Consider the following 11,004-nt stretch of genomic DNA (forward strand, 5'->3'; position numbering starts at 1 on the left):
CCTAGAGTGTCCCCAGTAATAATAACACCCTATATTGTGCTCCAGGTAATAATGCCTGTATAGTGTCCCCAAAAATAATGTCCCCTAATAGAAACGCCCCCACACTGCCCCATATAGTAATTTCCCCCACACTGCCCCCACATAGTAATTTCCCCCACACTGCCCCATATAGTAATTTCCCCCACATTGCCCCATATAGTAATTTCCCCCACACTGCCCCCATAAAATAATTTCCCCCACACTGCTCCATATAGTATTTTCCACCACACTTCCCCATATAGTAATTTCCCCCGCACTGCCCCCATACAGTAATTTATTTCACACTGCCTCCCATGTAGTAATTCCCCCCACAAAGTAATTTGCCCCACACACTGCCCCCATCAAGTAAAAGCCTTACACACTGCCCCCATTAGATAATTTGCCCTGACACTGCCATCCATTAAGTAATTTGCCCCGACACTGCCATCCATTAAGTAATTTGCGCCCACACTGCCCTTCATGAAGTAATTTGCCCCGACACTGCCATCCATTAAGTAATTTGCCCCCACACTGCCCTTAATTAAGCAATTTGCCCCCACACTGCCCCCATCAAGTAATAACCCCCCACATTTCCCCCATTATATAATTTGCCCCGACACTGCCATCCATTAAGTAATTTGCCCTCCACAGTATTAATTTCTCCACACTGCCCCACAGTATTAATTCCCCCCATGGTAGTAATTTGCCCCCACAGTATTAATTGTCCCCCACACTGCCGCCAGAGTACTAATTTCCCCCACACTAGTAATTTGCCCTAAGTAGTAGTTTGCCCCCCCCCCCCCACTGTCCCTTCAGTGATATTCTCATGTGCCCCCCAGTAATGTCCCCCAAAGTTGGCACACAAAAAAATAAAAAGCTAATACTTACCTGTGTCCCAGTCGGCGCTCACTCGTCGATGGTGCAAGCATCCGGGCAAAGTCAGTGTGCTGCGTCCGGGCACAGGCGCAGCGAGATGACGTCATCACGCCCGCTTGCGCCGGAATTTTACTACCGCATAGGCTTCAGGCCTACTAGGACAGCGGCGGGGCAGGGAATTATGCGCTCCCGTCACCCGTCGTAGTTTGTGGGCGTTTGGGTTGGCGTTGGGCCCCCCAGCAATGCCGAGCCCGGGGCAACAGACCCAAACGCCCCAATTATAATCCGCCACTGCAGACCTGCTAAAATGTGAAGTTGCAAAATATTCTAATCACTGCCGATTAGCGCAATCGCGAATATATTGGAGCACTTGACTCTATCTGCATATAAAGCTACTGTAATGTTCTGCCGTGCCAACGATTTTCTCCAGTCTCAGGAGAAACTTATGAAACCTCTAGCAGCTTGAAAAATGTAGCCAAAGTGACCCACGCCTGTATTTAGCGTTACAAATTTGCATTACGCGATTTTTTACATTGCCAATTTTTCACATTCAATAAAATAATCTCGAATTTGCAAATATATGATGAATATTCTACAAAATATTCGTGAAATATTGCGAATTCGACTATAGCCCTTGCCGCTCATCACTAGTGGGTAACCCCCTGCTCTAGGTTTGCGAACACTGTATATAGTAGCTGGTATGTATTATTTCCTTTCTGTCTATGCCACTTTAGGGCAACCTATTCTCCACACTGTAGGATCTCTGCATATAACAGTCACTGTCCATATGCCCTCTCCTTTACACCTACCACTTGCAGTCCTACTGCTTTCACTGACATCTATGTGTCCACTATCTTGTTTGATAACCCGATGTGATGCCTTTGATTTGGAGCTAAGCAACACTATGCCACTGACACTGCTAAGGCACCCCATAACTGCATAGAAACAGATGAGGCAGTCAATCTTAGATTTCATGTTCTTCTCCTTAGCACAAGTCTCAGCTGCAGCTTCTTATGCAGCTCTAGCATACAACTGTGTGAGCTGCACATACAGGGAGCTTTAAGGTTCGACAATGCTCACTGGCTGGCCAAGGACCTTCAAAGCCCCTTTCTTCACAAGGTTGCTCTGTAATTATTGGCTGATAAGCCAATGGTGGTGTGGAAAACACACCAAATACTGATTGGTCTAGGATTGAATGACCAATGGTGAGTTTGAATTCTGGATAATTTTCCTAAAATCCAGGTTAGGAATCTCACAGCTGATTTTTTAGTGAGAATAATTTAACCATTAGGGAACCATTATAAAGACAGTGACATGGTCCAGGGTTTTAGTGCACCAGTTCCCTCAGGGTTTATGTGAGCCAATATGATATTGGGCACCCAAACTGTCTGTATTGTAATCCACCACTGATATGAAATAAATAGTAGATGGATAGATAGATACCGTAGATAGATAGATGTACCCTAGGAAATCCAGACATTCTGGTTAATAAAGTTTTCATACTTACTATTATTATTAAAAAGAGCTATTAATTTCATGGCACTGTACATATGAAAAGGAGTATACATACATAATAAAAACAAGTACAATAACATGAACAAGAGTTACAAACTGGTACAGAAGGAGAGATGACCTTGCCCACAAGGGCTTGCAACGTACAAGGGATGGGAGGAAGATACAGTAGGTGAGGGTAAAGCTGATCATGGCAGTACAGTGGCAGCGTGGTTACTTTAGGTTGTAGGCTTGCCTTAAAGGGAACCTGGCACCTGGAATTTGGGTATAGAGTTGAGGTCATGGGCTGCTAGATCGCCCGTAGCACATCCGCAATATCCATTCCCCATAGCTCTGTGTGCTTTTATTGTGTAAAGAAAAATCATTTTATATATATGTAAATGAGGCAAGTAAGAAGCCCAAGGAGCTGTTACTAATGTTTCCAGAGCCCAGCCACGCCTACTGTGAAGGAGCCCAGCACCGCCCCGCATCCTCCGAATCTCCTCCTTGCTCCCCGACGTCACAAAGCTAGAGCGCTGTAATCTCACGATGCGCGAGTTAGCGCATGCGTAGTGTTGACATCATGTTCCTTCCCTGTGCTGGCATCAGCCTCAGTGAGCGAACTGCGCATGCGCTAGCTCGTGCATTGTGAGATTACAGCGCTCTAGCTTTGTGATGTTGGGGAGCAAGGAGGAGATTCGGAGGATGCGGGGCGGTGCTGGGCTCCTTCACAGTAGGCGTGGCTGGGCTCTGGAAACATTAGTAACAGATCCTTGGGCTTCTTACTTGCCTTATTTACATAGAGAGAACACTGGACTCATCTCTGAAGCATGGAGGAGACAGGACTCATCTAAGGTTCATTTACATATATATAAAATCGTTGTTTTTTTACACAATAAAAGCACACAGAGCTATGGGGACTGGATATTGCGGATGTGCTAGCGGCGATCTAGCAGCCCATGTCCTCAGCTCTATACCCAAAATCCAGGTGACTGATTCCCTTTAGGAGGTGGCATTTTCAGGTTTCTTTAGAAGGTTTCCACTGTAGATGAAAGTCTGGTATGTTGGGGTGCTGAGTTCCAGTGTATGGGTGATGCATGGGAGAAATCTTGGAGGCCATTGTGGGAAGTGGAGATGAAAGAAGAGTAGAGAAAGATGCCTTGTGAGGGTCTGAGGTCACGTGTTTGGAGGTATTTGGAGATCAGGTCACAGATGTATGGAAGGGAAAGGTTGTGGACAGTCTTGTATGTCATAGTGTTTTGTACTGGATTTTCTGGGCAATAGGGAGCCAGTGAAGGGATTGGCAGAGACAAGCGACAGAGAAGTAATGGAGGAAGATATGGATTATATGGGTGACAGAATTGAGGATAGATTGGAGGGGTGCGAGAATGCTAGATTGGGGGCCACAAAGGAGGATGTTACAGTAGTCTAGGCGGGAGATGAAGAGGCCTTGCACAAGTATTTTTGAACACTGTGGGTTGAGGAATATGCAGATCTGAGAGATATACTTCAAGGTACACCCCCAAATACCACAAACTGCTATCTCTGATGCTGATGAGTAGATGGAGTGTGGAGTGCTATTTGGGATGGATGTGGGTAGACACCACTTGAAGTTAAGGTATACTACGCTGTGGTAAAATCTAGTCCTGATGTAGTTACTATTAGGTCTCCTTGTCCTTGCATGCTGCATTAGGGACTGAGTTGCTTAGACACAGTCTACACTGGGCGAAGAGTTCTGAATGTTTACACATTTGTTTCAATGATGAAGGGTCACATTGTAGGCATAGAACATTTCCTGAATCAAAACTGACCAGAAGTCAAATTTCAGTGGATATATAGACCTATAAATGGAGAGACTCTTTCCTTGAAGAAATATTGATTGAACAAGAATTTCAAATTGAAGGACAAGAGTCCACCATTTTCTCTCTATTGTTTGATCTTATTTTGCAAAGATGTTTTCAGCAATAGCAGATTGTTAAGAAGAGAAAATGTATGCCTCTACAGCCTTGGCATTTTTGAGCAAAAAAGCAGAGCAACATAGATGCAGACTTTGATAAAGCCCATTATAACATGTCATTCTTGAAGTAACAATTTCCTTGAGCTAAGCTGGTATCTTGGCATCTTAACACGGAAATATGCTTGGAAAGAATTTCCATTGACCCACTTTTACTTGATTTCTACATTCTACAAATGAATAGCACTTCCAGTTATTTATATCTATATTCCAAAATTTGCATACAACTAACTAAAATATAGTCCATCTGGATATTTTTTAAGTATAATGGAAAGGGGATAAAAAGGTTAAATAGATAGATAGATAGATAGATAGATAGATAGATAGTGGGAGATCGATTCTAAACAAATCAAATTTGACACTTATTTTAAGAGTGACAGTAGAATTTTTGCCAATTTGAATTGGGCAGCTTTCCCAAAAAAATGTCAGCCGTTTTTTAACTCAGAAGACAAGAGGACCACATGAATCCAGGTGTTGTGTATGTATGCACACCGGCAGTCATTAGCTAACAAAAAGTGAACAACTTTTGGACCATGAGCTTACCTGTAATCATACTGTATATGTCACTATCACTTTATGATTACTAATGCTGGCTTGGAGTTACACAGTGTCAAATGAGTTGCATTCAGTCCTAGGAGAACCCAGAATGTCGCACACAACTTTTTAGGGCAATTGAAGCACTTTCAATTTGTGTAAATTTTTTAAGACCCAAATCAAATCACCTGACCAATTCACCCGAATTAAATCTGAATAGAATTTCAAGAAATATGCTCATTGATATATAAAAAAAAAAGATGACTGAGGGAGATCTAATTACTATGTATAAATATATCAGGGGTCAGTACAGAGATCTCTCCCATCATCTATTTATCCCCAGGACTGTGACGAGGGGACATCCTCTGCGTCTGGAGGAAAGAAGGTTTGTACACAAACATAGAGGAGGATTCTTTACGGTAAGAGCAGTGAGACTATGGAACTCTCTGCCTGAGGAGGTGGTGATGGTGAGTACAATAAAGGAATTCAAGAGGGGCCTGGATGTATTTATGGAGCGTAATAATATTACAGGCTATATCTACTAGAGATGGGTCATTGATCTAGGGATTTATTCTGATTGCCTGATTGGAGTCGGGAAGGAATTTTTTTTCCCCTAAAGTGGGGAAAATTGGCTTCTACCTCACAGTTTTTTTTGTTTTGCCTTCCTCTGGATCAACTTGCAGGATGACAGGCCGAACTGGATGGACAAATGTCTGTATTCCGGCCTTATGTACTACAGGGAGTGCCGAATTATTAGGCAAGTTGTATTTTTGAGGATTAATTTTATTATTGAACAACAACCATGTTCTCAATGAACCCAAAAAACTCATTAATATCAAAGCTGAATATTTTTGGAAGTAGTTTTTAGTTTGTTTTTAGTTTTAGCTATTTTAGGGGGATATCTGTGTGTGCAGGTGACTATTACTGTACATAATTATTAGGCAACTTAACAAAAAAACAAATATATACCCATTTTAATAATTTATTTTTACCAGTGAAACCAATATAACATCTCAACATTCACAAATATACATTTCTGACATTCAAAAACAAAACAAAAACAAATCAGTGACCAATATAGCCACCTTTCTTTGCAAGGACACTCAAAAGCCTGCCATCCATGGATTCTGTCAGTGTTTTGATCTGTTCACCATCAACCACAGCCTCCCAGACACTGTTCAGAGAGGTGTACTGTTTTCCCTCCTTGTAAATCTCACATTTGATGATGGACCACAGGTTCTCAATGGGGTTCAGATCAGGTGAACAAGGAGGCCATGTCATTAGATTTTCTTCTTTTATACCCTTTCTTGCCAGCCACGTTGTGGAGTACTTGGACGCGTGTGATGGAGCATTGTCCTGCATGAAAATCATGTTTTTCTTACCTTGCAGACTTCTTCCTGTACCACTGCTTGAAGAAGGTGTCTTCCAGAAACTGGCAGTAGGACTGGGAGTTGAGCTTGAGCTCCATCCTCAACCCAAAAAGGCCCCACAAGCTCATCTTTGATGATACCAGCCCAAACCAGTACTCCACCTCCACCTTGCTGGTGTCTGAGTCGGACTGGAGCTCTCTGCCCTTTACCAATCCAGCCATCTGGCCCATCAAGACTCACTCTCATTTCATCAGTCCATAAAACCTTAGAAAAATCAGTCTTGAGATATTTCTTGGCCCAGTATTGACTTTTTAGCTTGTGTGTCTTGTTCAGTGGTGGTCGTCTTTCAGCCTTTCTTACCTTGGCCATGTCTCTGAGTATTGCACACCTTGTGCTTTTGGGCACTCCAGTGATGTTGTAGCTCTGAAATATGGCCAAACTGGTGGCAAGTGGCATCTTGGCAGCTGCACGCTTGACTTTTCTCAGTTCATGGGCAGTTATTTTGCGCCTTGGTTTTTCCACACGCTTCTTGCGACCCTGTTGACTATTTTGAATGAAACGCTTGATTGTTCGATGATCACGCTTCAGAAGCTTTGCAATTTTAAGAGTGCTGCATCCCTCTGCAAGATATCTCACTATTTTTGACTTTTCTGAGCCTGTCAAGTCCTTCTTTTGACCCATTTTGCCAAAGGAAAGGAAGTTGCCTAATAATTATGCACACCTGATAAAGGGTGTTGATGTCATTAGACCACACCCCTTCTCATTACAGAGATGCACATCACCTAATATGCTTAATTGGTAGTAGGCTTTCGAGCCTATACAGCTTGGAGTAAGACAACATGCATAAAGAGGATGATGTGGTCAAAATACTCATTTGCCTATTAATTCTGCACGTAGTGTATGTTACTATGTACTATGATAAATAGATAGTTCGATAGATAGAGACATAGATAAATACATAGATAAATAGATAGATAGATTACCAAATGGCCAAAAGTATGTTGACACCCATCCTAATTATGTGCTGATGTTTTAGCTAGAACCATTAAAATTAGGTACATAAAATGAAGTACAGTCACGCGATATCTATAGACAAACATTGTTAGTATTATGGGTCATAAAGAAGAGCTCACTGACTTTAAGGCTATATGCACACGATCAGGATTGCGTGAGGATTTTCCGTGCGGATTTGCGTGTGGAAAATCCGCACCGTAGGTCATGAACATTGTATTCTATGAGAATTAAAAATTCTCAATGCACATGATGCAGATTTTTTCCACGTGGATTTTGACCTGCGGTGCGGATTTTAAAATCCGCAGCATGTCAATTTATTTTATTTTTCCTGCCCGGATTTTCTTAATTCACTTAGTGAAATCCGCATGCGGAAAATCCGCACCGAATCTGCACCAAATCCGCACGCAAATCCGCATGCAAATCCGCACCAATTAATGCAGATTGACCGCACAGATTTGCCTGCGAACACTTGCGGATTTCAGTGCGGATTCTCCGCACATGAATCCTGAACAAGTGCATGTACCCTTAGGCCAGTTCACACGACTGAAGCTGGGAGCTTCATGAAATGGATTTTTGTGGTGAAGTTAGTAGATTCACACAAACCTATGACCACCATGCACAATGCCAAGTGTCAGCTGGAGTGGTGTAAAGCACGTCATCACTGGACTGTGAAATTATGAGACTCACGTCCCCAACCATGTACTATCTGGAAGTTCAATGGATGAATTAGGGTTTGCTGGATCCTAGATATCAAAATAAATAATGCTTACTGTAACATTTGGTAGAGGAAGGTATAGGAACTGTCTTTCATGGTTTTGCCCCTTACTTTCATTGAAAGGTAATGATAAAGTGTATAGCCACGTTGAAAATGCAGTTCAATCTGCAGCCAACATCTTATACAGAAGGAAGAAATGAGCAGATTGATATAAAGTTTTATGGGAAAAGATTCAGTATAACCTTTTTTTTATATATCTTTATTAGAATAAAACATGTACAAACCATTCTTATTTTCATACAAAATTACAGTATAAAATTATTATTATTTTACCTTACCCATAACCACCCATTTCCCACCCCTCCCTACCCTTGCGATGCGTCTCAAAAACCCTCTATTATTCCAGTACAAGAAATAGGAAAAAGGGAAAGAAAGATTTGGAAAAGAATAAGAAAAGTCCTAGGAAGTTTGAGACATAGAATTGGGGGCGAGAAAGGTTAATACCTCCAGGCCTCCCATATCTTAGTCCATTTCTCCTGACTATTTATTTGCTTATATAGGACATTCCCATAGCTTTTAACCCTATTAACCAAATTTATCCAAGTGTTCAAGTTTGGGACATTTCGTGAAAACCAAACTATGGAGATTAAAAGTCTCGCCAAAACAGTATTCTATTCAAAAGAATCTTTTTATATTTATGGCAATTTACCTTGGAGAGATCACTCAATATCCAACATTCAACCATAAATGGAATCGGGAGTCTCAATTCGTGCGCAAAAAATTATTAATCACCATCAGTAGTATGGGTATATAGTATTCGTCAAACTCAAAAGTGACAGGTACCACGCCCCGTTTTCAGTCAGTGACACCTGTTCCCAGTGACCTTATGTCAGGTCCTAAAATAGCTAGGATACTTTATGCGCAGCTGTTCAGAACCACAGCCGGTCAGATGACTTTCTGTGATTTTCACAGAATCAGACATTCTTTTACAGATTATAACAGTAATATAACTACATTTTAACAGGTTTAAAAATAAAATGGTAATAAGCTTACATTAAGCTTATATCAGCCGGTCACATTCTTTAGTTTACAATAGCTAATTCATGCTTCTATCTAAATATCTATCGGTTCCTGCATTTAATTTTGGGTTTTAAATTTGACTAAAGTAGAACTTCACAAGTTTATTACTATAAAGTGCTATAAAATCCTATAAAAATACTATAAAAATTCTAATAAGCTATTATAAAAATCCTATAAAACTATAAAAATCCTATAAAAATTGCATTAAAATCCTATAAAAATTGCTTTAAAAATCTTAAACTATAAAAATCCTATAAAATTTGCTATAAAAATCCTATAAAACCCCTATTAAGCTATAAAATCCTATAAAAATCCTATAACAATTCTAATAATCTCCTATAGAAATCCTAGAAAAACCCTATTAAGCTATAAAATCCTATAAAAATCCTATAAAATCCTATAAAAACTCTAATAAGTTCCTATAAACATCCTATAAAACCCCTATTAAGCTATAAAATCCTTAAAAAATACTATAAAATACTATAAAAATTCTAATAAGTTCTTATGAAAATCCTATAAAACCCCTATTAAGCTATAAAATCCTATAAAGATCCTATAAAACTCCTATAAAATCCTATAAAACCCTATTAAGTTATAAAATCCTATAAAAATCCTATACAAACCTCTTTTAAGCTATAAAAATACAATAAAAATTGCTATAAAATCCTATAAAAATACTATAAACCCTATTAAGCCATAAAATCCTATAAAAATTGCTATAAAAATTCTATAAAACCTCTATTAAGCTATAAAAATCCTATAACAATTGCTATAAAATACTATAAAAATTGCTATAAAAATTAATATAAAAATCCTCAAAAAATTCTAATCAGCTCCTATAAAACCCCTTTTAAGCTCTAAAAATCCTATAAAAATTGCTATAAAATCCTAAATAAATTGCTATAAAAATCCTATAAAACCCTGTTAAGCTATAAAATCCGATAAAAAATTGCTATAAAATACTATAAAAATTGCTATAAAAATCCTCTAAAAATTCTAATAAGCTCCCATAAAAATCTTATTAAAATCCTATGAAAATTTATATAAAAATCTGATAAAACTCATATCTAGCTATAAAAATTCTATAAAAACTACTATAAAATCCTATAAAACCTTATTAAGCTATAAAATCCTATAAAAATTGCTATAAAAATTCTATAAAACCCTATTAAGCTCTAAAAATCCTATAAAAAATTCTATAAAATCCTATAAAACCCTATTAAGCTATAATATCCTAAAAAATGCTATAAAATCCTACAAAACCTTATTAAGCTATAAAATCCTATATAAATTGCTATAAAATCCAATAAAAATTTCTATAAAAATTTCTATAAAAATCCTATAAAGATTGCTATAAAAATCCTATAAAAATTACTATAAAAATCCTATAAAAATTACTATAAAAATCCTATAAAACCCATTAAGCTATAAAATCCAAAAAAATTCTATAAAAATCTTATAAAACCCTATTAAGCTATAAAGCTATATAAAAATTGCTATAAAATACAATTAAAATTGCTATAAAAATCCTCTAAAATTATAATAAGCTCCCATAAAAATCCTATTAAAATTGTTATAAAATCCGATAAAACCCATATTAAGCTATAAAAATGCTATAAAAATTACTATAAAATCATTATAAAATTACTATAAAATCCTATAAAAGCCTCTTAAGCTATAAAATCCTATAAAAAAATATAAAAATTCTATAAATACCCCTATTAAGCTATAAAAATCCTATAAAAATTGCTATAAAATCCTATAAAACTCTATTAAGCTAAAAAATAAAAAAAAAGCTATAACAATCCTACAAAACCCTATTAAGCTATAAAATACTAGAAAAAATTGCTATAAAATACTATATAAATTGCTATAAAAATCCTATGTAAATT

This window comes from Bufo gargarizans, chromosome 4 (assembly GCF_014858855.1).
Source record: "Bufo gargarizans isolate SCDJY-AF-19 chromosome 4, ASM1485885v1, whole genome shotgun sequence".
In the NCBI taxonomy this organism is placed as follows: Eukaryota; Metazoa; Chordata; class Amphibia; order Anura; family Bufonidae; genus Bufo; species Bufo gargarizans.